The following is a 26,390-nucleotide window of genomic DNA, read 5'->3' on the forward strand; positions in this document are numbered from 1 at the left end:
AAAAAAAAAAAAAAAAAAATCTTTCGATCGGAACGACGAAACGCGTTAAAAGAGAGAGAGAGATAGATTCTTCTTTTTCTTCGTCGTAAAGAAGGTAGGAGGAACCTCAAGTTTCTTATATTTCTCAAATTTAGTACAAATCTTTCTTAATATTAATATCTGACTCCCTATCTCTTTGTTTGGAACAAAAACCCCCCCTCAAATGTAAAAACAGTACACATAATTTTTAAAGAGGGACTAGGCTGATGGGTTGTCTTGGGCTCATATTCTTGGCCTGAAATAAGATGTAGAGAGATTGATCTTCAAGCCTTTTAAGATGTAGAGGTTGCATTATTAATATATAAAAAAAAAAAGTCCATTTCTCATTTTCGTAACATTTCGAGAACAAGACTCACTCTTGAAAATTAACATGGAAATTTTACGAAAGTACGGTCTTTAGAAATTTATATCTGAAAATGCGACGGATTTTAACTTGAAAATGTTATCAATAAACAATTTAAAAACATATATGATTCATGTCAATGGTATTTACTATTGTACCTTCAAATAATCTAGTTACCGTCCCGTTGACCCCATTAGCCCACTGCTAGCTTGCTCCCATAGGCCCAAAACTAATCACCACGGAAGTGAAACTAATCATCTAAATCCACCAGTAGGTTATTGGTGTGCCAGGCGTTCCTCGAATACTGGTCCCCACCCTTTAACAACCTTCTCACAAGACAAACTGTCACCAATTGATCTGCAGCTAATACAACAAATAAGTTATATATATATATATATATATATTTTTTTTTTTTACCTAAACAACATAATTCTAAACATATCTATTTTTTTTTTTTAATAAACTCTTTCCACGTTTCCAAATTTTTCTTCAGATATTATTGTACATGTTGTCCACTTTAGTATCCATCTCTTGAGCAATCTTCTTGTAGTTTCCCATGAGTTGTTACATCATTTTCTCAAGTTTGTTTCTTTGAGAAACCATTGGTGGATTCAACGGTGCTTGGAATCCCTCTTTGATATTCTCTCTCTGTCCCTTAGGGCATCTTCATTGGGAGACTCTTATTTTGAAGCTCTTTTTTTTTTTGATTAAAAAGTGTACTTTTACAAAATAAGAAGTTTTTGTTGTTGAATAAAATTATTCTCCATTGGTAGACTCTTATTAGGGTTCTTATTTTTGAAAAAAAAATATGTTAAAAATATAATTAATTTAAGTAGAACAAATTCATCAAATACAAACATAGTAGAAGTGGAATAAGCTGAAAGGAAACAATTAAACCTTGTGAAGGCTCCAAACTAAAACCACATTTCTGCAAAACAACATACCGGCTTTACCAATTTAAACCTAAACTTATGCCTTCTCCAAGCGAAAGATACATAATGTGATTACCTTCTCTCCAGGAAGAACGTAGATATTGTTATTCGTAGTTGTTAAGAGCATGGATTTTCAATCGTTGATGAATTTCATATCGTTAACCTTAGCAGTATCCCCACCCACCAGAAATGTGTCAAACAGACTGTACAAAAGAGATTGAAATTGGGTTGACTAGTCATAACTTAGTTACAAGAGCAGTCATGTGTAAGGCTGTGTGAATCATACTAAGTAGCTAACCTTGTCATAACACCGGGAATCAAACAACTTAACAGCACCTACTTCCATTGCAATAGAAAACACCAGGCCTTGTTGGTCATACGCAATTCCAAAGGTGATACACCATACACCAAGCCTTTTTGGTTATATCCAATTCCCAATTCCAGAGGTGATATCAGACCTGTCTTTATGCCCTTTAAAGTAGCCAAGGATCCGATTATCATACATTGAAAGATATCTCACTTGGTCCCTTGGGAACCCCATGCTAACCACTTTGTCGTTTACATCATCGACCGCCACTTCCACCGCTACTGATGGCTGTAGCCATTGGTAATACTTGTGGTAGTGGGCGTGCCATATAACCATAACTTTGCAAAACCGAACCAGATGCAACAAGTAAGGTTAAAGTGTGATAATTATCATTATCCTAACCACATTGAAGACCAAACGAGAAGTTAAATAAGTCAAATTTTACATACTTGATATGTTGCCAAACAGATCATCTGATGGAAGAAAAAATTGAAATGTTTTCAAGACTAGGTTCATCAATTCAAGGTTAAACTCAGACAATACACCATCCTATCTAATAGCGACACTCAACACAAAGTATGAATCAAGCAATGGACAAGATCGATGGAAACATATAATTTATGCCTAAATTCATCTTCATTCATGGCTAATTTCGTTAATCCTAATAAAAATCATGCCTACGAACACAAAACAAAAGAGATATTGAAGAACCCTAATTTTCGAAAATCCAAAAACCTAATCTCGAAATCGTTATAAAACAAGAATTCAAACAAATAGAAACATGAAATTACCATCATATGGAGATTGGTTCATCAAATTCTCGAAAAACAGTGAAGGAAACGCTTTGATTTGGTGGAAAAAACTCTCAACGAGTCAACGGTTCCGTATCCAAACTCGTCGATAGATTAGAACCTCTGATGTGTTGTTCTGATTGCTCAATCATCACCTCCGACTGAAGATTGTTTAATCAAAAAGAGCAAAGAATAGAGATTGGTTAATCGCAAATATGAGAATATGGGGAAGTGAAAGAACGGTGTCGCGAAAGAGATGGGGAGAAGAAAGAGAAAGAAGGGAAAAAAGAAAAAGATTATTTTTTTATTTCAAAAATAAAACCAATCATATGTCTACACGTAACAATAAGGTAACAATAAGAGTTGATCTCAAAACTTACTAATTAAGAGACAACTCTTATGTTTTTTTATAAGTTTTAATTTATTTTTTATCCCAAAAAAATAAGAGTTCTTGCTAAATCCTCCCAATGGACTTGCTCTAAGAGCATTTACATTGGTGTCTTAACTATAAAAATGATAGTAAACTTAATATTTAATTTGATCTCGTTAACTTTGTTGCCACGTGAAGAATTAAGAGAGAATGAGAGAGATAGACTAGTAGATTAAAAAAAAAAAGACAAAATAAAAATTGAAGACCAATAACATGTTGCTAGGTCAAGTGTCTCTCAGGTTCATTAAAATTTCTGCAAAGACACGTATTTACACTGTTGTGCTTATTTTATTATTTTTAATTAAAGACCCTATAAAAATGTGAGATAGAGATGCCTTAATAATTTGATGTTTAGGATTTTCACACATATTAAGACAAAAATTATATAATTAATTTATTATTTACTTTTTTTGATGATTTTTTTTTTATGATCATCTCATGTGATGATTATTTTTTTCTAACACTTTTTTCACTTTTCCACTTTTCCATTTTTCTAGACTTTTAGTTTTAAAAATATTTACAAAATCAATCTTCTAGAGACAAAAAAAAATCCAAAACGTCATAGAGTAGTTGTTAATTATATTGTGGTTTTAAAGACTTTTGTGGATAAGCTTGGTCTTCGGGGGTTCTCAACATGTATATGTGCCTCTATAGGTACATATGTAGGCGATGATCCGTGTAGTTTTGATTGAAACCTCGGTTTTGGTAATTCCTTTGATTTTAAATATAGCTTATCTCCTCAGGTCTTTCATGCCAAACACCATTATATACATTAATACACGTTTGCACCTTCTCCGCTGACATTAGCTCCTATTTGGTTTGTCTTCAAAAAGAAAATTGAACATCTCTTTCAATTACTTGAAAATTGAACATCTCTTTCTACATTGCTAACATCATCAATTGTTGTTGGCTAAAGATACTTTGCTCATCTAAACTAGATCACTTGAATTTAATAACAATTTGATGTCACTATGAAACCAACCTTACAAATGGCGGCTAAAATAAATTAAGCATGAAGAAAACCAAACCTAGGTCATGACCTCATGTGCATGTTACAAGCAAATAAAACTGTTCCTAAAACACTTCATGATAAGAACAAATAGTCTGTGCCGATCAAATACCAAGTCTATGTACTTTGAAACGACAAATTATTATCGAGAAACGATAGAGACCTAAAGACAGCTGTGAAGGATCTGGCTTCGAAGATAACACTCTCTTCGACCCATTGCTATTTATGTATCAGAGACAGCTAATTTACTTGAAACACAAACCTCCAACGTTCCTATTCTTTTTCTCCCTAACTTATAAATCCGTCTTTTACTTAATTAAATAACGAACCAACGTCTTGTCTCCATGCATAAGTTAAAAGCAGGAACAGCCAAATTAACATGAGTGGCACCCATGTGTCGGTTTTAATGGTCGGTCCATTGTTCTTTACTTCTTTTAGTTTATATTCTAATCTTCCTGACATTAAGCTGAAGTTAATTAAGTATTGTATCTTCTTACTTAAAAAGACGATCTAGTAGTCGTGTTAAGTCAAGACACTCTCAAAATGGTAGAAATGATGAGTGTGTGCGATATAGTTGACTTTTATGAACCTAGCTAGAGTTTTATTTTATTTTAGTTTCATAATATATTTGTGAAACAGTTACAAACACGCATCTCCCATTTTCGAATCCCAATACACATTCATGTATGGGAATCTATAAAATATTTTAAACATTTATACTTTCTGCTGCTAAAAATGAATACATTCCTGATGGACATGTACAGCTAGAGAGGATGATCAGTGATGGCAAAGCAACGAACTTAACGGCTATCGGCAAAAGAAGGCTCTAGACCACGTAAAGTTTTGAAATTTGCGGAGAAAAAACAAATCGCAAAGTATATTTCTGTTTTTGTTCTTTCTTTAGGTCTCTTTAAAGTTTAACATCCCAATGAGTTATATATTTTGCTTTCAAAGATATGTGCACACATCATATACCATAACCCACTACGTTAACTGTACTACCAGAACCAACTACGTTACATATCCTGATCTAATTATACATTTTTTTCTCGTAAATATATTAGACATGATATTCGCGGATATAGAGACATCCAGAAGAAGACAACATATATACAGAAAGCTAACTGAATAAAAAATAAACAATATGTGGTTTTAGCTAAAAACGAAATTTAATGTTAGAGAACTGATATAAGAAACAACTGGAGCCAATCTATATGTTGCTTGCAACACCCCCACTTGACTTACCTTCGTTGGCTCTTTCTCATTTTAATCAGTAGCAGTAAGTAAGTACTAATTCATCTTTAGTTAAAATCTCTTTATAGACGGCTAAGAGAGATGTTAAAGATGTAAATCAATTGGAGAATCGTGTTAAGCATAGAGATTGGATGGACAGACTCAACAACGACAAGCCATTGGCCATTGCATTAGAAAATAGTTAAAGTAAAAGAAAAGTGAGAATCCTTGTCGATGTGAATACAACCTCACAATCCCCATGAAAGCAAACTGACTTATAACCTCTTTTCCAAGCTTTTGCATATTCGCCAGTAGAGCTTTTTAGTTTTAGCTTCCAATTGAATATGAGCATGATCCAATCTAGATCCCCAATAACAAAGATTATAAAAGAAATATTATACTATGAATTTGTTAAATCTCTTTTATAAGTAAAATATAGCTTTACTGATTTTTTTTCTTTCTTTTCTGAACCGTACTTATCAATTTAAATGGTTTTAAACAATTTATTAGTTTTGATTTTTAATTTTTTTAAGTGATATTTAAAATTTATTAGTCTTTTATTACCCACAATAGACAATAAACAAGGCTTATATGTTTTGAAGCATAACTTTTACATATTCATTCTTAAATATTAAAATACATCAAACATTTTTGTGTGGCAAATATGGTAAATAACATATATATAAATTCTTTCAAAATCTTATAGGTAGTGATTGGTAACCACTTTACAAAGTGGTACAAAGCTGTACAAATATACAGCTTTAAAGTTTACCAATCACAAAAACTTTACCAAAAACTTTACCAAAAACTTTATTAAAAATTTTACTCTCAGCTTTTTTGTACAGCTTTTATTTAAAGTTTTTTCTTACAGCTTTGCACTATTCATTAAAAGCTTACAGCTTTAGCTTACAGATGTACAGCTTTGGCTACGTTACCAATCAGACCCATAATTTATACACGATACGAATACGTTTGGAAGTCAATCTTAACACACATCAATTTATGATCTGTTTTTTTTTTTTTTTTTTTTTTTTTTTTTTTTTTTTTTTTTTTTTTTTTTTTTTTNGCATGGTCTTTTGTGGCTAACGAGGTAAATCATATATCTTAATGTCCACAATTATATAGTTACAAATAATATTCTTCTCGGATATCATTTTATAGGAAAAAATATTAATTATAGATGTTAAAAAAAAATGTAATTATCTTTTAAAAAAATTCACACCTACAAATCACTAACCACGAGTGAGAAAGCTTAAAAGCATATATAATGAGTTTGATGAGAGAAGTATATAATAAATACATGTCTACATACATAATAATACTACTTCATAACAGAAATTGGTAAGCCATATGACAATAAATACAGGTGCATATGAGGGTGTCTCGGCGTCTCGCTATCATTTGATTGTCACAAAATGTTTTTGTATGATTTAAATGTGAAACCGAACGTGCACCTAAGCAATAAAACTTAAGAAACAAAGTCAATTTTTTCATATAAATTAAAGATAAGGTCATTACATTTTCTTTGTTTCTTTTTGGACTTCTTCTATTTTAAATGTCCCACTTCTGTAGTTGAAAGTTTAGCACAAGCATTTAACATAAAAGACAGAAATTGAATATAAAATATCAAGTTTTATGCATCGCATTGAGTACAATAATTTTGTGTGAGAAGATACAAACTATATAATTTTAAAATAAAAAAGGAAGCATTATATCTACCAGATTAATGACATATTTATACAGGTGACCACCCATATTTAATAATAATCCACTTGGCTCGTGAGTTTTATGAGTTCATCGTGTATGGTCTTTTCTCAGGGGGAATAATTAAAAATGGAGTCAATCATCAGAAGGCTCTACATGTGGATGGTATGATGAGACACCAATAGCAAATTTGGATAGCGAGAGATTCATCATGTCATTATCATTGGGTGTTAGGTCTTCGTCTAGATCTCGTTAGTGGCAACAGCAACTTCACGAGCTTTTGCCTTCATCTTTGTCACCGACATGTATCGTTTAGCCATGTATTAAGTGTTTGTGTAGATCTATGAGATTAACTAATTAGCACATGATTTGTTAATGCTCCACATAGAAAAAGCGGTTTAATCCATTCTACAACCATTTTAGACCTTTCAATCTTAGCTATCACTTTCCTATTGGTTTCAATTATATTATAATTTTTAATTTAACTTTTGAGTCTGATTTATACCCTTCTATTTGTATCACCGATAAACATGCCCTCACTCATTGAAGTTTTATAGGTCGATCAATGGCTTCTTCTGTTTTTGGTCAAATCAACCAAAAATACTTTTAAATTTTATTTTCTTCTATGTCATGAGATAATAAATTACGATAGACATATATATGTAATGTAATACTAATTTTATAGCAAGATCGCCTAAACGATAAATAAAATCTTGAAATCTTTTTTTACGTGTTGGAGTTAGTCTTTTTTTTGTTTGTTATTAAACGGAGCTGGATTTGAAAGTCTTAATTTTATGTGGTCAGAATCATTTCTAAAAAAATCTAAAACAACGTTGTTTTGGTGTACATTTTCAATGTTAACTAAATTTAAACTGATAAGTTATGACTTTATATACATTGTTATAAATAAATGGCGTTGCTACTCTTCAGCCAAGTGGTCAAGCCAAACTTCCAAAAGTCCAGGTCCAATATCTATCTCTCTGTCAATCCATAGCTTTTGTCTAGCTGCTTTGTTTGATCTCGTTGGCCGAAGACTCCATCTTGGACTTCAAGTATCTAGACTGCTTTGGTGTCAAGAGTATTATGTAAGAACCCTGGTTTCTTATCTTCGTTTGGCTGTGTGAATTGGTTATATCACCTTGAAGTTTCATTGTGTTCTAAATCGAACCCCATCTAGCGCCTTCAGATGTTACCCTTATACTATCATCTTCACCTTGTATGTGATACTAGAAACTAAATAGACTAAGCCTATACTTTTTCCGATCCCTCTTTGTCATACCGGCAACATGCTTTGTGTGGTGTTCTTAATCTCCTTGGCTGAGGATACAAAGTGAGATAGAACCCACCAGTATTGTTACGATTTTGCTATATTCTTTGGCACCTTTTATCTCTTGTTTCACTAGTATGCTCTGTTGTTAGAGTCTTAAAGCAGAATGGCCTTATGCCCTGGAACTTAGCACTTACATCTTATGACTTCAAGCAAGCTTTCTTCAGCACCATCTAAATCACCCGTAATGATCGTGATCGAAGTTATTTATGGCGCAACCAATCTGATCCTGACCCTCCACTTTGTTAAAGCAGCCTACCCTGGACCATCAAACCTTTTTTTTTTTTAAAAGGCATTCAATTTAAATTTGCAGGAAATACAAAGTTTTACAGGGCCAGAGCCCAATCCGAAAGCCCGTTAAGAAAATTACAATACCAAATGAAAAACCAAACGCATAGTTAGGAAGGAACCAATAGTTGAACCCGAAGTTAGAATTGAACCAGATTTACGGTTGGGAATTAACCACCTCAAACCAAACTCTATTATTGCACCTAAAGCGTCCAAAAGCAGTCACGATGAAGTGTTGTTATCATCGGCGCTTCTTCTCCAGAGAACCAGAGGTGTAGAAGTGATAGGGACAGTTCAGGGTTGGTGTCTCGCAGACTAGAAGCTTTGTTCCGGACGAGGGTGTCTATTTGACGAAGGAGGAGATCAACATACTTGAAGCTATTACGGTGAAGCCGGTGATTTATTTCCGACCAGATTATGTAGATCGTGGCTTGCCAAGCTAGTAGTGCAAGCTTCCTAGAGTCATGAGAGCCTCTGAAGCGCAATAGTCGTTGAATGGTCATGTTCCAGGATCGGGATGGGTGGAGGCTGCAGCGTGTGGCAGTAGCTGACCAGATCGACCAGCTAAAGGAGCAGTCAAATAGTAGATGGTCACAAGTCTCAGGTTGGATTCCATAAAGTAAGCACCTAGGATCAACTTGGAGACCCCAGTTGAGTAACCGATCTCTAGTTGGTGATCTATTCAACATGAACAGCCAGGTTAGAAACTTATGCTTTGAGATACCTCCAGAAAACCAAACAATACTATGCCAAGGAACAGTGGGTTAATTCTCCTTTATCGCTGAGCAAATGGTGCCCATAGTATTACGGTCCTTGTGCAAATCATCAATCCACCATAAGTAAGTATATGGATCTTCTGTCAAACATATAGTAGAAAGGTCTATGTGGAGGTTGACCTGTGATTCCGATCTTACAGGTGGAAGATTCCAAGCACCATGTCTCCAGAAATCCAATAGACGAGTTCCTCGATGAATGCCAACTTGATAGATCCCATCTCCTTGGAGGTAAGTTGTCATTTTCCCCAGTCTACTCCAGTGATCTGTCCAAAACAGACACGATTCCCCATTTCCAAACTTCAACTTAATCCAAGGGTAAACCATTTCTCTAATCTTCAGCAGCTTGTTAGTTAACCAAGAGTGTTTATTGCTTGTTTTCCTTGTCCAGAAGCTGCTAAGGTTACTAGAGATGACTACTCGCCTGAACCACACTACCCAAACTGATCCGGATCGAAAGAAAATTAACCAAATAATACAAGCTGTGTTCCAAGCCTGTAAGTTGAGAATCCCTAACCCCCCTTCCTTCTTTTCTAAAGTGACAACCTCCCAAGAAACTCTTGCTGAATGATGCCCCTCTGTTGTGCCCTTCCATAGAAAAGCACTGGAAAGAGAGTTTATAATTTTAACACACTTTTTTGGCAGGACAAAACCGGAGCAACAGAAGTTGGAGATCCCTGCTATGACCGAGTTTAAGAGTTGGATCCTGCCTGCGAAAGATATAGTCTTAGTAGACCAAGCATTGAACCGACCCTTTACCTTCTGAATCAATGGCGCACAGTCCAACAAGGTGAGCTTCTTTGTACACAATGATAGGCCTAAATATCTTATAGGCAACTGGCCATGACTAATCCCAGAGGAAGCAGTGATTTGGTCTATTTCAGGTTGAGATAATCTAGAGGTGAAAAAGCTGGTCTTAGGAATACTAATGGCTAGACCCAACACAGCTTCAAAGTCTTTGAGGACTTGTAGAACATTGTGCAATGAGGAAGCCGTCCCATCTATGAAAATAAGCAGATCATCAGCAAAACAAAGGTGAGTTAGTTTCATCTCTCTGCATTTATGGTTGATACTTGTTTTTTTGTGTGATTGATGAATGATGAATGATGGTAGAGATGATGAATGATGAACAGGTGGAATGCAAGGAGTTCTATTACCCTTATGTAGTTGTAGCATAAAGGATGTCAAACCATAATGAGTGTGATGCAAGCAATCAGGATGTGAACACTTATCTAAGTTAAGCCAAATATGATGATGATTTTTAACTAGCAATCTAATGACAATAATGAAATGCAGAATGTGAAACTACTAAGGCAAGATACTAAATGCAAAGTAAACAGTATGATCAAAGCAGTAATGAAACTAACAAGAACAAGTACTAAACTAATGCAAGACAAGTAATGAAACAAGATTAAACAGAAATGAAATGAATGCAACAGGGATGAAACTAGAATGAAACAGGACATATGCAAAACATAAAAAACAAACTCTGGGAAGAGCTCGAGCAAGCACTCGATCGGATGCTCGATCAAGTACAAGGTTGAGTGGGTTGAATATTCAGAACAGAAACAGAGGCAACAATCAAAACAGAGCAAAACACAAGTAAATCAAATAGCAAGCAAATGACAATAATTAGACAGAGAAATCAATAGACAAAGAAGGTCCTAAGGATGGATTCATTGGCTGGACTTGGATTATGGTTATCTAAACTGGTCAACAAACCTCAATCAAACATGAGCTATCTCTAGACAATGATCTTCTAATACTTGCTAATCCACTCTCATGGCAATAACAATCAAGCTTAGATACTCCTAGACCTAGCTCTCAGTAGCTAAGAACATATAAAAGCAGGCAATAAACAACCAGATCATTAATGTCAAAAATCAACTTAAACATCTAATCTCTTAGCATGCTTCATGATAATCTCTAGCATTAGCCTTATCTAGCAACTTAGACATTGGTGTGAATTGGTGTGATGCTAAGAAGCTTAAGATCTATCCTTACCCTCTCAGTATAAGAACAACATAGATCACATCTAATCTAGAAGAGATCTATAAACAAGCAAGCTTGACCAATCTAAACAACCATAACTTTTATGCAGCCTAATCCATCCTTAAGATCCTAGCACACTACTCACAATCACTAAACATGATGAACAAAATCATAAACCCAGAAATCAATGAAACTTGCATGATTAGATAGATGAGATAGAGATCTATAATATTGAAGAAGAAATCAAACTCAAATTCTCAATACTTAGAAAGTTATGGAACCAACAAGTATCAAAGATTTCTTGAGACAAATACAGAAGTGGCTAATGATCTAAGCAAAAGAAATCAAAAAGTAGATAATCCCCCAAAGGGTACATACTAGGTCTAGATATTGTTTCTCTAAAAGTGGCTTTCTTCTGACTTGTGGACGGCCATAGGGTACAAGAGATTTATATAGAAAAGTGGGGAAGCTCTAAAATAGCTAGAAGACAAAGTAGAGAGGCGGCTCGGTCAACTCGACCAGGTGCTCGGTCGAGTGCTTGGTCGAGTGACCTCTTCTTCTGCTTCTTCCATCCGGTCGAGTCCTTCTCCGCACACGGTCGAGTGTCTGGTCGAGTGGGCGGTCGAGTGGACTTACAGACCTTGATTCTTTAGCTCTAGCTCCCTTGTTTTCTTCACTTGATAGCTTCAATCCTCTTCAGCATTCCTTCGATGCTCCTTAGGATCCAAAATCACCTGTTTATGCAAGAAACTATGCAAATGCAATGCAAATCTACTCTAATGCATAAACAGTCCTAAAGCTATACAATAATGGCCAAACTAGATAGTAAATCATGCAAAAGATGTAAATAAACTAAGGGAAAACAAGGTAAAATATATGAACATCAACACCCCCAAACTTAGTCTTTGCTTGTCCTCAAACAAATTAACAAGACATAAGAAGGTAGGTGAGGTTTGAAAATGAGATCTCAGCTCCTAAAGCTTGCTAATAAACTAGCTAGAATCAATGTCCAAGAACTAGTACTATGATGCAAGTTGAATGAGTTGTACTTAAATATTTTAGATAAGCCTATCACAACCTTAACTGATTCAAGCCGTATCCACATGCATTCAAATCAACCATTTCCTTTAACATTCATTAATCAAGAACATGTATCAATTTATGCAATGCTTAAACTCATTTGGCTTGGAGATAAAGGTTTAGAGACAATGATGGTCTCTCTTGAGAGTGGGGCTTATCAATAACAAGGTTCTCTCATAAAAATGAATTGAGCTTTAGAAGAAGGCTAAAGGTAAGAACACTTAGACACATACAAGAACAAAACCTTGTCTACCCAAAGGTACCCAAAGTGTTTATTCTAACATTCTAATCCCAAATTGTCCTAGTTCTATCCTTTATCTTCATCTCTTCTCAAATACTCTTTTCTCTTTTGTTTTTAAGCTTTAGGAGATGTTTCTTATTTGAATCATCTAGTGGAATGGGGTTTCTTTCTTATTTGCTATGGTTCCCTTTTCTTCTTAATCTTTAAGACATAAAAGCTTTTTGCTAGACTTTTCTTTTCTTTATTTCTTTTCTTCGATTAGAACCATCTTTAACAATTTCACACTTCCCATTCTTTCACTAGAGCTTAAATTCTCTTAAACACATTCCCCTCCTAAAGACTCTAACCTTTTCTTTCTCTTTTTCTCTTTTCTTTTCTCCTTTTTCAAAACAACCAAGTCCCAAACCCAACAAGTAAACCACCTAGTCCTATCTAGTTTGAAAATTGCAAACTAGAACTACACAAGGCTTTACTCTTATCAGCTCAAACCTAACACTTTCTACCAATCTCAATCCCAAAATAGGCCTCACACACACAAGAATAAACATGGCTTGAAGGAAGGGTTGATTAAGGGTAGGGGAAACTGATTTAAAAGTGAAATATTGGAGAGGTATGGGAGGGTAAGCTTGGCTATAGGGATAGCCTGGATAGCCTGCTGTAGCTTGAAAACCATAAGGAGGTCTGGGCAGATACTCGGCCGAGTGCATTGGAGGTGTTCGGTTGAGTGGTTGCTCGAGTGAACCGGTCGAGTGCCTCAGAAACTGTTGTTCTAGGCAACTTGAACCTCTCCTCCTCTGAATTGGCTCATGCAGCGAAGGTCTAGCTGGTACCACTGGGTTTTCAGCTCTAGACAGTGCTCTAGTTGAGCTACTCCTCCTCAAAGGTCTAGATGGTGCTGGTGATGAGTTCCCACTCTTCAATTCAGCAATCTCGTTTTTTAAGCCCTTGATGGACTTAGTTATCCTTCCCATCTTCTTCTTCAGCTTGTCAAAGTTCTTCCCATGCCACTTGTTCCACTTTTGTAGAAGTGTTAACCTCTTGTTAGTCTCCCTCACTCCTCTACTATCTCTTGGGCATGGCTCATAATCTTCAAAATAAAATTTCTCTTCCCCAGCAGCCATCTCCAAATCTCCAGCTTGGTCTACTCTCACTTGAGCTGTCCCATCAAACAAAAATCCAGCAGCTGGCCAAAAATCAATGTTTAGCCCTTCACTTATGGTGGTAAGTGCCTTGTTGGGTAGAACAAGTTGAGCTTTCCCTAGTGTTGGATGCTCAAAGTTGAAGAGGTGCTTCCCATGGTGCATCTCCTTGGCTAGAATGAGAGTGGAGGTGAGGTAGTTGGTGTCAATCCATCTTGGCATGGCCTTCTCTCCTTTAAGTGGTACCTTGGCAGCTACTAGCATTGGAGTGATGATGCCTCCAATGGTTAGAACTCCCATTGAGTCTCTCTTGTGTAGCTTGCTCACCCAGCTTCTATAATAGATCAATTGGTCAATGAGGACCATAGCAAGATCAGTCTCCACACTGCTCCCAAGGATAATGGTCCCATCTCTTGCTTGAAGGATGATGCCATTGAGTGCTACATCAATCATCTTGAGCTCACCCTCATTCAAATTACCAGTCTCCTTTCTAGCAAAGAAAGTGTTTGCTAAGGCCTTGTGGAAGTACCTTAGGACTGGACTCCTTATCTTTGAGCTCTTGGACTTGGAGGATGAGTAGATGTTGCTATCTCCAATGGTTTCCCAAACAACAAAGAGCTCTTCTCTTGGTATAACCATACTCCTTTCACTACCAACTTCAAATCCAAAGATATTGGCTATCTTCTTGAGTGAAAGCTCATATTTCTTCCCCTTGATGGTGAAGTCACAACAACCAGCTCCCAACTCTTTATCCATCTTTAGGAAGAAGTGAAGCTTGATAGTGGCTAAGAACTCACAGCTCTCTTCCCTATACCCTTCCATGCTAAATCCCATGAACTTGCTTAGATTGCACTTCTCAAAGAGAAACTCTACATCCTCAGCAATCCCCAGCTTCTCCATGGTCTCTTTGTGAGGGTATCTTGTCCCTTGAAAGCTCATCCTCATGAAAGCTTCATAGAGTTTTCTTGGAGTTAACCCACCAGATTCTTCTTCAGCTTCTTCCTCTTCTTCCTCTTCTTCCTCTCTTTACTCTCACTTTCAATCTCTTCTTGTTGAACTTCAGGTGCTGGCCTCTTTCCTCTTGCTTTGTTCCTCCTCATGTGTTCTTGAAGAGTGAACTCCATCTCCTCTTCACTTTCAGTTCGCTCAGGATCCTCTTCAACTGGCTGATGTTTCTTACTCGTCACGGCACTCGACCGCCTACTCGAACCAGCACTCAGTCGTTTGGCTGCTCGAGTAGGTGGTCGAGTACTTCCACCAGCTTCTATTCTTGATGCAAGCTGTGCATCACATCGATCCAAGAAGCGATCATCAGCTTGTTGAGATGCTCTTGTAGACCTTGAAGACATTTTGAAAGAGAACTGAAAGGAATAGACTCAAAGCTCAAAGTTAATAGGTTAGTGACCAAAAAACCAAGAGAACTAAGCTTGAGCAAAGAGATGAACTTAAGAGAGATTTTAAGCTAGATTTTGATTGTTTTAAGCAAATGAGAGAGTGTGAGAAGCATAGGATCGAGTTTACCTCCTTATAAAGAGACTAAGGGGACAAAGAGACAAGGGTGGAGCGTTTTTGGCATTCAAATTTGAAATGGGAATCTTTGACTCACTTTTGCTGCTACTCGACCCCACCACTCGACCCCACGTGGTCGAGTGCTTGACCAAAATTTGAATCTCCTTTCTCCCTCCACTCGATCGTGCAAGAGAAATGGGAACCGAGTGGGCTTGGGCTTCTACGCCACTCGATCGAGTACCTCTTGTGGGGTGGTCGAGTGGGCTCACGAATCCACTCCTACAAGTCCAATTCTCTCCAAACCCATCTACACTCTCATAAAATAGCCTGCCCAACACAAACATAAAAGAAAAGAAATCAAAACTACAAGAAAAATTAAACATATGTACAATGATACCTTAGGGACTTCCTTCCTAGTGAGTTTGTTTAAAGTCACTAAGCTTGACTTTTGATGCCTTTTCAGGCTTGGTTTAGAGGCCAAGGAGGTGATGAGATCCTCCCTAGTACAACTTGATCACTTTGGTGTTCCTTCTTGATCACTACCTCCTAAACACATGAACCTTGTTTCTTCTTAATCTTGAGCCTTGGTCTTGCTTTCTTCAAAGACCTCTTGTTGAGTTGCACTTGAAGATCTTTCACTAGATCAGTCAACTCTTGAACTGAACCCTTGACCTTTTCAACTGATTCCTCATGAGATGAGAGTTTAGCCTTTGAAGTTTCCACTTCACTTGAGACCTCATATTCACCTTTGTCCTTGATAGTAAAAGGTTGACCACCAATGGAAGGCAAGTTGGTTGGGTTATTGATGTCAAATTTCATGCTTAACCCCTCAGCTATGTTCAAGGTTATCAGCCCTTCCTTAACATCAATAACAGCTCCAGCAGTAGCTAGGAATGGTCTTCCTAGTATGATAGGGTCTTCAAGCTCCTTATCCATCTTTATAACCACAAAGTCAGTAGGGATTCTGGCCTTGCCTATCTTGACTGGAAGGCTTTCCAACTTACCAACAACATCCTTGTTTGATCCATCAGCTAGATTTATGTGGAGGTTGGTGGACTTGATTTCAGTATGCCCAAGCTTTTGTGCTATAGAGTAAGGCATTACACTGATAGATGCTCCCAAGTCACACAAGCACTTGTTGAAGTGAAGATAGCTAAATGAGCAAGACAGATTGAATGGACCTGGGTCTTCAAGTTTAGTTGGGATAATGACTCCCTCAATCTCCTCAAGATCCTTCTTGTCTTGATTCTGAGCTTTCTGCTTTGACATCTCAAGTAGCATATCTTGGTAGAGAGGGTATGGAGCATACTGTTCCAAAGCAGGTCTTCTCTCTTCTTCTTTAAATGCAATGAAAACCTCTTCCTTCAAAGCCATCACTTCCTTCTTTTCAATGACTTCCTCTTGTTGTAAAGCCATCATTTCTCTTTTCTCAATAATTTCCCTTAGTTCCTTCAGCTTTTGTGCCTTGAAACGTCCTGGGAATGGTAGAGGAATGTATCTAACAGGCTTAACAGCTTCTGTGGCATTGACTCGATCGGTCTCTCGATCGTGTGTGTGGTCGAGCACCTGGTCGAGTGCTTTGCCGGCTTCAGTCTGCTTTGAAGAACCTTTACTCTGGGCTTCAATAAGTGATGAATCCTCCCCAGCTTGAACTTCACTGTCCTCAATGACAGCTTCCTCATGGAGATGGATAGCTTTAGCAGTAAACTCCCTTGGGTTTTGAATTTCTTTTCCAGGAAGTTGATTAGGCTTTGGAGCTGAAGTAGAAGCAATGTTGCTCTCCATGTACTTCATTCTAGAGTTCAGACTTTCAAACTTGATGTTGAGATCATTATATTGAGAAGTCAGCTTTTGGTTCAGCTCAGAAAACTTCTTTGCATCCTCAATCTGCCCATTTGCTTGCCCAAGCAATATTTGTTGCATCATAACTCTCAAATCTAGTTCTTGGCCTTGGAAGGTCTGAAACCCTGGAGGGGGACACAACTGAGGCTTGAACCCTTGGTGTTGTTGCTTGGGTGCATAGTTGTTTTGCTGTTGAGGCTGTTGAGGTGGATAGACTTGATCTTGAGGATTGGCTACATTGGTGCTTCTATAGGAGAGGTTGTTGTTCTTGAATCCTCCTCCTTGATTGTAACTCTTGAATCCTCCTTGGTTTTGCATGTAGCAGAGCTCAGCAAACTCTCTCTCCCCATCTTGAACTTGAGAGTTTTCTTCACCAATGAAATGAATGGTCTTTTGCTGGCTGAGTAGAATTCTATCGAGCTTCTCTATGACTAATTTCAAGTTCTTCTTGTACTTCTCCTCTTGATCATTGGAGACAGACCTTACTGTTCTGTCATAGTCTTCATTATAATTGCCATCTGATTTGGCTAGATTCTCTACCAACTCCCAGCCTTCTTCTACATTTTTGTTGAGAAAGTTGCCATTGGAAGCTGTGTCCAAAAGCATCCTTATCTTAGGTAGGACTCCTCTATACAAGGTGCTGAGCAAAGACTCATTGCTGAATCCATGGTGTGGACATTGAGTTTGGAAGCCCTTGAATCTCTCCCATGCTTCACAAAAGCTTTCATTATTCATTTGTGCAAAACTAGAAATCTCATTTCTCAACCTTGCAGTTCTAGCATTGGAGAAGAACTTAGCTAGAAAGGCCTTCTTACAAGCATCCCATGTAGTGATAGCACCAGTTGGAAGTGTCTTCTCCCATAGATGAGCTTTGTCTCCAAGTGAGAAAGGAAACAGCCTAAGCTTGAAGCCATCTTCACTAACACCATTAATCTTGGTGAGTCCACATATCCTATCAAACTCATCAAGATGGTCTAAGGGATCTTCCATTGGCAAACCATGGAACTTATTTGCTTGAATCATAGAAATCAGACCACTCTTGATCTCATAGTTGTTGTTGGCAACTGCAGGAGGAACTATTCCAGCTCTTTGGTTATGTGTATTTGGTGCATCTCCAGCACCAATGTTCCTTGGCCTTTGCTCTTGATTCTCTTGTTGCTCCATTAGCAACTGATGTTCTTGTTCTTGGAGGATTCTTGTTCTCTGCTGTCTCAAATCTCTTGGTAGGCGATTGATGTGATCAAGAAGCCTATGAAGATCGGATTACCCTTGGATCTTGTTTGCATCAACTGACTCGATCACTGACTCGGACAGGCACTCGGTCGAGCACTGGCTCGAGTTGAAGATTAAGCCGACTGAGATGAGAAGTCTAATTGAATCCGAGAGTGAATGATGAATGATGGGAAGCACTGGCTCGAGCTCGTCCCAGAGTTTGTTGTTTATGTTTTGCATCTGTCCTGTTTCATTTCCTGTTTCATTCTAGTTTCATCCCTGTTGCATTCATTTCATTTATGTTCAATCCTGTTTCATTACTTGTCTTGCATTAGTTTAATACTTGTTCTTGTTAGTTTCATTACTGCTTTGATCACACTGTTTACTTTGCATTTAGTATCTTGCCTTAGTAGTTTCACATTCTGCATTTCATTATTGTCATTAGGTTGCTAGTTAAAAATCATCATCATATTTGGCTTAACTTAGATAAGTGTTCACATCCTGATTGCTTGCATCACACTCATTATGGTTTGACATCCTTTATGCTACAACTACATAAGGGTAATTGAACTCCTTGCATTCCACCTATTCATCATTCATCATCTCTACCATCATTCATCATTCATCAATCACACAAAAAAGCAAGTATCAACCATAAATGCAGAGAGATGAAACTAACTCACCTTTGTTTTGCTGATGATCTGCTTATTTTCATAGATGGGACGGCTTCCTCATTGCACAATGTTCTACAAGTCCTCAAAGAGTTTGATAGGATTGTTCTACAAGTCCTCAAAGAGTTTGATAGGATTTGTGGACTCATCAAGATCAATGGTGTTAGTGAAGATGGCTTCAAGCTTAGGTTGTTTCCTTTCTCACTTGGAGACAAAGCTCATCTATGGGAGAAGACACCTCCAACTGGTGCTATCACTACATGGGATGCTTGTAAGAAGGCCTTTCTAGCTAAATTCTTCTCTAATGCTAGAACTGCAAGGTTGAAGAATGAGATTTCTGGTTTTGCACAAAAGAATAATGAAACCTTTTGTGAGGCATGGGAGAGATTCAAGGGCTTCCAAACACAATGTCCACATCATGGGTTTAGCAATGAGTCTCTACTTAGCACACTATATAGAGGAGTGTTGCCAAAGATAAGGATGCTATTGGATACAAACTCTAATGGAAATTTTCTCAACAAGAATGTAGAAGAAGGATGGGAGCTAGTGGAGAATCTAGCACAATCTGATGGGAACTACAATGAGGATTATGATAGGACTGTGAGATTTGTTGCCCCTGATCAAGATGAGAAGTATAAGAAGGATTTGAAGGTTGTTCATGAGAAGTTGGACAAGATTCTACTCATCCAACAAAAGAACATTCATTTTCTTGGAGAAGAAGAGGTTCCAGCTCAAGATGGGGAGAAGGAATTTGCTGAGATTTGCTATATGCAGAATCAAGGAGGTTTCAAGGGTTACAATCAATTCAAGAACAACAACCTCTCCTATAGAAGCACCAATGTAGCCAATCCTCAAGATCAAGTTTATCTACCTCAACAGCCCCAACAACACAACAACTACGCACCCAAGCAACAACACCAAGGTTTCCAGCCTCAATTGTGTCTCTCTCCAGGGTTTCAGACCAACCAAGGCCAAGAACCAGATTTGAGAGCTATGATGCAACAATTGTTACTTGGGCAAGCAAATGGGCAGCTTGAGAATGCAAAGAAGTTTGTTGAGATTCAACAGAAGATGGACCATTCTTATAATTATCTCAACATCAAGTTTGAAAGTCTGAACTCTAAAGTGAAGTACATGGAGAGCATCATTGCTTCTACTTCAGCTCCTAAGCCAAACCAACTTCCTGGAAAAGCTATTCAAAATCCAAGGGAGTTTACTGCTAAAGCTATTCATCTCTATGAGGAAGCTATCACTGAGGACAGTGAGATTCAGGATGGGGAGGATTCGTCACTAATTGAAGCCTAGAGTAAAGGTTTTTCACAGCAGACTGAAGCAGAGAAATCACTCGACCAGGTGCTCGACCACACACACGATCGAGTACCTGATCGAGTTGTTACCGCAGAAGCTGTTAAGCCTGTCAAATACATTCCTCCTGCTTACAAACCACCTCTGCCATTCCCAGGACGTTTCAAGGAACAAAAGCTGAAGGAACTCAGGGAGATAATTGAAAAGAGGGAAGTGATGGCTTTGAAAGAAGAGGTTGTCATTGAATTCAAAGAAGAAGAGAGAGGAGCTGCTTTGGAACAGTATGCTCCATATCCTCTCTACCAAGATATGCTACTTGAGATATCAAAGCAGAAAGCTCAGAATCAGGACAAGAGGGATCTTGAGGAGATTGAGGGAGTTATCATTCCAACTAAACTTGAAGACCCAGGTCCATTCAATCTGCCTTGCTCCTTTAGCTATCTACACTTCAACAAATGCTTGTGTGATCTGGGAGCATCTATCAGTGTAATGCCTTACTCTATAGCACAAAAGCTTGGGCACACTGAATTTAAGTCCACCAACCTTCACATAAGTCTAGCTGATGGATCAAATAAGGATATGGTTGGTAAATTGGAAAGCCTTCCAATCAAGATAGGCAAAGCCAGAATTCCTATTGATTTTGTGGTTATAGAGATGAATAAGGAGCTAGAAGATCCTATCATCCTAGGAAAACCATTCCTAGCCACTGCTGGAGCTGTTATTGATGTTAAGGAAGGACTGATAAGCTTGAACATAGTTGAGGGTTTAACCATGAAATTTGATATCAATAACCCAACCAACTTGCCCTCCATTGGTGGTCAACCTTTTGTTATCAAGGACAAGAGTGATTATGAGGTCTCAAGTGAAGTAGAAACTTCAAAAGCTAAGGACTCATCTCATGAGGAATCAGTTGAAAAGCTCAAGGGTTCAGTTCAAGAGTTGACTGATCTAGTGAAGGATCTTCAAGTGCAACTCAACAAGAGGTCTTTGAAGAAGGCAAGACCAAGATTCAAGCTTAAGAAGAAACATGGTTCAAGTTTGATAGGTGAAGTGATCAAGAATCAGCTTCACAGTGATCAAGTTGTACCAAGGGGGATCTCATCACCTCCTTGGTCTCTAAACCAAGCCTGAAAAGGCATCAAAAGTCAAGCTTAGAGACTTTATACAAGCTCACTAGGGAGGAAGTCCCTAATGTATCATTGTACATAAGTTTAATTTTCCTTGTAGTTTTGATCTTTTTATTTTATGTTTGTGTTAGGCAGACCATTTTATAAGAGTATAGATGGGTTTGAGAAGAATTGGACTTGTAAAAATGGATTTGTGAGGCCACTCGACCAGCCCACGAGAGGTACTCGATCGAGCAGCACCAAAGCCCAAGCCCACTCGGTTCCAATTTCTCTTGCACGATCGAGTGGAGGGAGAAGAGAGTTCAAATTTCAAATTTTGGTCAAGCACTCGACCACGTGGGGTTGAGTGGCAGTAAAAGTGAGTCAAAGATTCTCAATTCAAATTTGAATGGTATTGACGCTCCATCCTTGTCTCCTTGTCCCCTTAGCCTCTTTATAAAGAGCTAAACTCAATTCTAGGCTTCTCACACTCTCTCATTTGCTTAAAACAATCAAAATCTAGCTTAAATCTCTCTCAAGTTTCATCTTCTTGCTCAAGCTTAGTTGTTTTGGTTTTTGGGTTACTAACCTATTAACTTTGAGCTTTGAGTCTATTCCTTTCAGTTTTCTTTCAAAATGTCTTCAAGGTCTAGAGAAACATCTGAACAAGCTGCTATCCGTGAAGCTGAAGGCAAGAAAGCTGTTGATCGCTTCTTAGATCGACGTGATGCACAACTTGCATCAAGAAGAGAAGCTGGTGGAAGCACTCGATCACCCACTCAAGCAGGCAAACGACCGAGTGCTGGTTCGAGTAGGCGGTCGAGTGGCGTGACGAAGAAGAAACACCAGCCAGCTGAGGAGGATCCAGAGATAACTGAGAGTGAATAGGAGATGGAATTCATTCTTCAAGAACAAATAAGAAGGAACAAAGAAAAAGGGAAGAGGCTAACGGGAAGAGGCTAACAAAGTGAAGAAGAAGAAGAAGAAGAAGAAGAAGAAGAAGAAGAAGAAGAAGAAGAAGAAGAAGAAGAAAAAGAAGAAGAAGAAGAAAAAGAAGAAGAAGAAGAAGAGGTTTAACTCCAAGCCAACTTTATGAAGCCTTCATGAAGATGAGCTTCCAAGGAACAAGAAATCCACACAAGGAGACCATGGAGAAGCTGGGTATTGCTGAAGAAGTTGAGTTTCTCTTTGAGAAGTGCAAACTAAGCAAATTCATGGGGTTGTGCATGGAGGGGTATAGAGAAGAAAGCTGTGAGCTTTTAGCCACCATCAAGCTGCATTTCTTCACAAGGATGGATAAAGACATGGGAGCTGGTTACATTGATTTCACCATCAAAGGCAAGAAGTATGAGCTTTCACTCAAGGACCTAGCCACTCTCTATGGGTTTGAAGTTGGAAGTGAGGAGAACATGGTCATACCAAGGGAGGAACTCTTTGCTGTTTGGGAAACCATTGGAGATAACAAGCTTTACTCATCCTTCAAGACCAAGAGCTCAAAGATAAGGAGTCCAGTCCTAAGGTACTTCCACAAGGCCTTAACAAACACATTATGTGCTAGGAAGGAGACTGAAAACTTGAATGAGGGAGAGCTTAAGATGATTGATGTAGCACTCAATGGCATCATCCTTCAAGCAAGAGATGGACCATTATCTTTGGGAGTAGTGTGGAGACATATTTTGCTATGTTCCTCATTGACCAATTGACCTATTATAGAAGCTGGGTAAGCAAGTTATACAAGAGGGGCTCAACTGGAGTTCTAACCATTGGAGGCATCATAACTCCAATGCTAGTAGCTGAAAATGTACCACTTCAAGGAGAGAAGGCTAAACCTAGATGGATTGACACTCAATACCTCACCTCCACTCTCATTCTAGCCAAGGAGATGCACCATGGGAAGCACTTTTTCAACTTTGAGCATCCAACACTAGGGAAGACTCAGCTTGTTCTACCTAATCAAGCACTCACCACCATAAGAGAAGGGCTAACCATTGACTTTTGGCCAGCTGCTGAGCTTTTGTTTGATGGTACAGCCCAAGTAAGAGAAGATCAAACTGGAGATGTGGAGATGGCTGATGGGGAAGAACAATTTTATTTTGAAGATTATGAGCCAAGTCCAAGAGATAGTAGAGGAGTGAGAGAGACTAGCAAGAGGTTGACACTTCTACAAAAGTGGAACAAGTGGCATGGCAAGAATTTTGACAAGTTGAGAAGAAGATGGGAAAGATGAGTAAGTCCATCAAGGGTTTAAAGAAGGAGATTACTGAATTGAAGAGTGGAAATTCATCACCAACACCATCTAACTCGTTGAGGAGGAGTAGCTCAACTAGAGCATTGACTAGAGCTGAAAATCCGGTGGTACCAGCAAGAGCCTCACTGCATGAGCCAATTCAGAGGAGGAGAGGTTCAGGTCGCCCAGAACAGCAGTTTCCAAGGCACTCGACCGGTTCACTCGAGCACCCACTCAACCGGTTCACTCGAGCACCCACTCGACCGGTTCACTCGAGCACCAACTCGACCGAGCACCTCCAATGCACTCGGTCGAATACCTGCCCAGACCTTCTTATGGTTTTCCATCTCCAGCAAGCTATCCAGGCTATCCCTATGGCCAAGTTTACCCTCCCTTCCCACCTCAGTCCTTCATGGACCCATCCATCATGCAGCAATACTATAGGCAATAAGGTCAACAATTTTTCCCACCACCCCTCACTCGACCGACCCACTCGACCGAGCACTCGACCGAGTGCCAATCGATGGCCATAGTCGAGCTCCCTGCTTCACCATCTCCTAACCAGCATCAAGACCCCAACTACGCCTATGACAGCATGAGTGATGTTGTAGAAAACTTCTTCCACAACCCATAAGGTACCAACATCACCTCTCCTTTGTAAATACCATTGCATCTCTTGTTTTATTTTGTTTTAAGTCTTGAATCCTCTTTCAAATTTCTCTTACACAGTGGACTGTGTAATTTAAGTTTGGGGGAGGGTTTGAGATAGTATTTGATGTTGTGTTTTGTTTTCTTATTTCAAATTTTTAGTATAATCATGTTTATATTTGCATTTCATCTAAGGCATAGAAAAAAACAAAAAAAATTGAAATTTTTTGCAAAAATCTTTATTAAAAAAAAGAGTGTTCATGTAGTTTGCATTGCATATTAGGATCTTGTTTAGCATGTTTCATATATGACTATTTCATATTTTTGCATTAGGGATCTATGATGAATTTTGCCTTGTTAGCTTGTTTCAATTCAATAAACTACGATCAATGCCCAAGTTAATAGTACTTTGATGCTAGTTGAGTGGTTAGAAACATAAGATTGAACCAAGTTTTGAATTCCTAAATTGCATTATGGTCTAAATTGAAGCATGTTGTGATTTGATGCTATTTCCTACTTATAAGAACCTAATATTGATTTTTAATTATCAATTTGTGCATTGCTTTAAACTCATGGATACCATATACATATTTGGATCATCTTTCTCCTTTTTACCACTCTTGTTGATCCAAGTAGCTGATTTAATCATTAAAATCAGTTTCTCCTACCCTTAACCAACCCTTCTTTCAAGCCATGTTTATTCTTGTGTGTGTAAGGCCTTTTTGGGATTGAGCTTGGTAGAAAGTGTTAGGTTTGAGCTGACAAGAGTAAAGCCTTGTGTAGTTCTAGTTTGCAAATTTTCAAACTAGATAGGACTAGGTGGTTTAATTGTTGGATTTGGGACTTGGTTGTTTTGAAAAAGAAAAAGAAAAGAAAAGAAAAGAGAAAAAAGAGAAAGAAAAAGTTAGAGTCTTTAGGAGGAGAATGTGTTTAAGTAAATCTAAGCTCTAGTGAAAGAATGGGGAAGTATAAGATTGATAAAAGATGGTTTTGGTCAAAGAAAAGAAAGAAAGAAAAGAAGAGTCTAGCAAAAAGCTTTTATGTCTTAAAGATTAAGAAGAAAAGGGAACTATAGCAAATAATAAAGAAACCCCATTCCACTAGATGATTCAAATAAGAAACCTCTCCTAAGGCTTAAAAACAAAAGAGAAAAGGGTACTTGAGAAGAGATGAAGATAAGGGTAGAACTAGGACCATTTGGGATTAGAATGACAGGATAAACACTTTGGGTACCTTTGGGTAGACAAAGTTTTGTTCTTGTATGTGTCTAAGTGTTCTTACCTTTAGCCTTCTCCTAAATCTCAATCCATTTTTATGAGAGAACCTTGATATTGATAAGCCCCACTCTAAAGAGAGACCATCATTGTCTCTAAACCTTTTATTACCAAGCCAAATGAGTTTAAGCATTGCATAAGTTGATTCATGTTCTTGATTAATGAATGTTAAAGGAAATAGTTGATTTGAATGCATGTGGATGTCTAAGGCTTGAATCAGTTAAGGTTGTGATAGGTTTGTCTAAAATCTTTAAGTACAACTCATTCAACTTGCGTCATAGTACTAGTAACTTGGACATTGATTCTAGCTAGTTTATTAGCAAGCTTTAGGAGCTGAGATCCCACTTTCAAACCTCACTCTCCTATTTATGTCTTGTTTATTTGCTTGAGGGCAAGCAAAGACTAACTTTGGGGGTGTTGATGTTCATATATTTCACCTTGTTTTACCTTAGTATATTCACATCTTTTGCATGATTTTCTAGCATGTTTGGCCATTATTGAGTAGCTTTAGAACTGTTTATGCATTAGAGTAGAATTGCATTGCATTTGCATGGTTTTTAGCATAAGCAGGTGATTTTGGATCCTAAGGAGCATGGAAGGATGCTAAGGAGGATTAGAGCTATCAAGTGATGAAGACAAGGGAGCTAGAGTAGAAGAATCAAGGTCCGGAAGTCCACTCGACCACCACACTCGACCAGACACTCGACCGTGTGGAGAGAGGGACACGACCGGCTGGAAGAAGCAGAAGAAGAGGTCACTCGACCAAGCACTCGACCGAGCACCTGGTCGAGTTGACCGAGCCGCCTTCCTATTTTGTCTTCTATCCATTTTAGGGCCTCCCCTCTCTCCTATATAAACCCTTGTACTCTATGGCCGCAAATAGGCCACTTTAGAGAGAAAATATCTAAGAAACCTAGTTTTTACCCTTTTGGGAATTATCTATTTTTTTGCTTAGATCATTAGCCACC

The sequence above is a fragment of the Camelina sativa genome, chromosome 15, assembly GCF_000633955.1.
Source record: "Camelina sativa cultivar DH55 chromosome 15, Cs, whole genome shotgun sequence".
NCBI classification, from domain to species: Eukaryota; Viridiplantae; Streptophyta; class Magnoliopsida; order Brassicales; family Brassicaceae; genus Camelina; species Camelina sativa.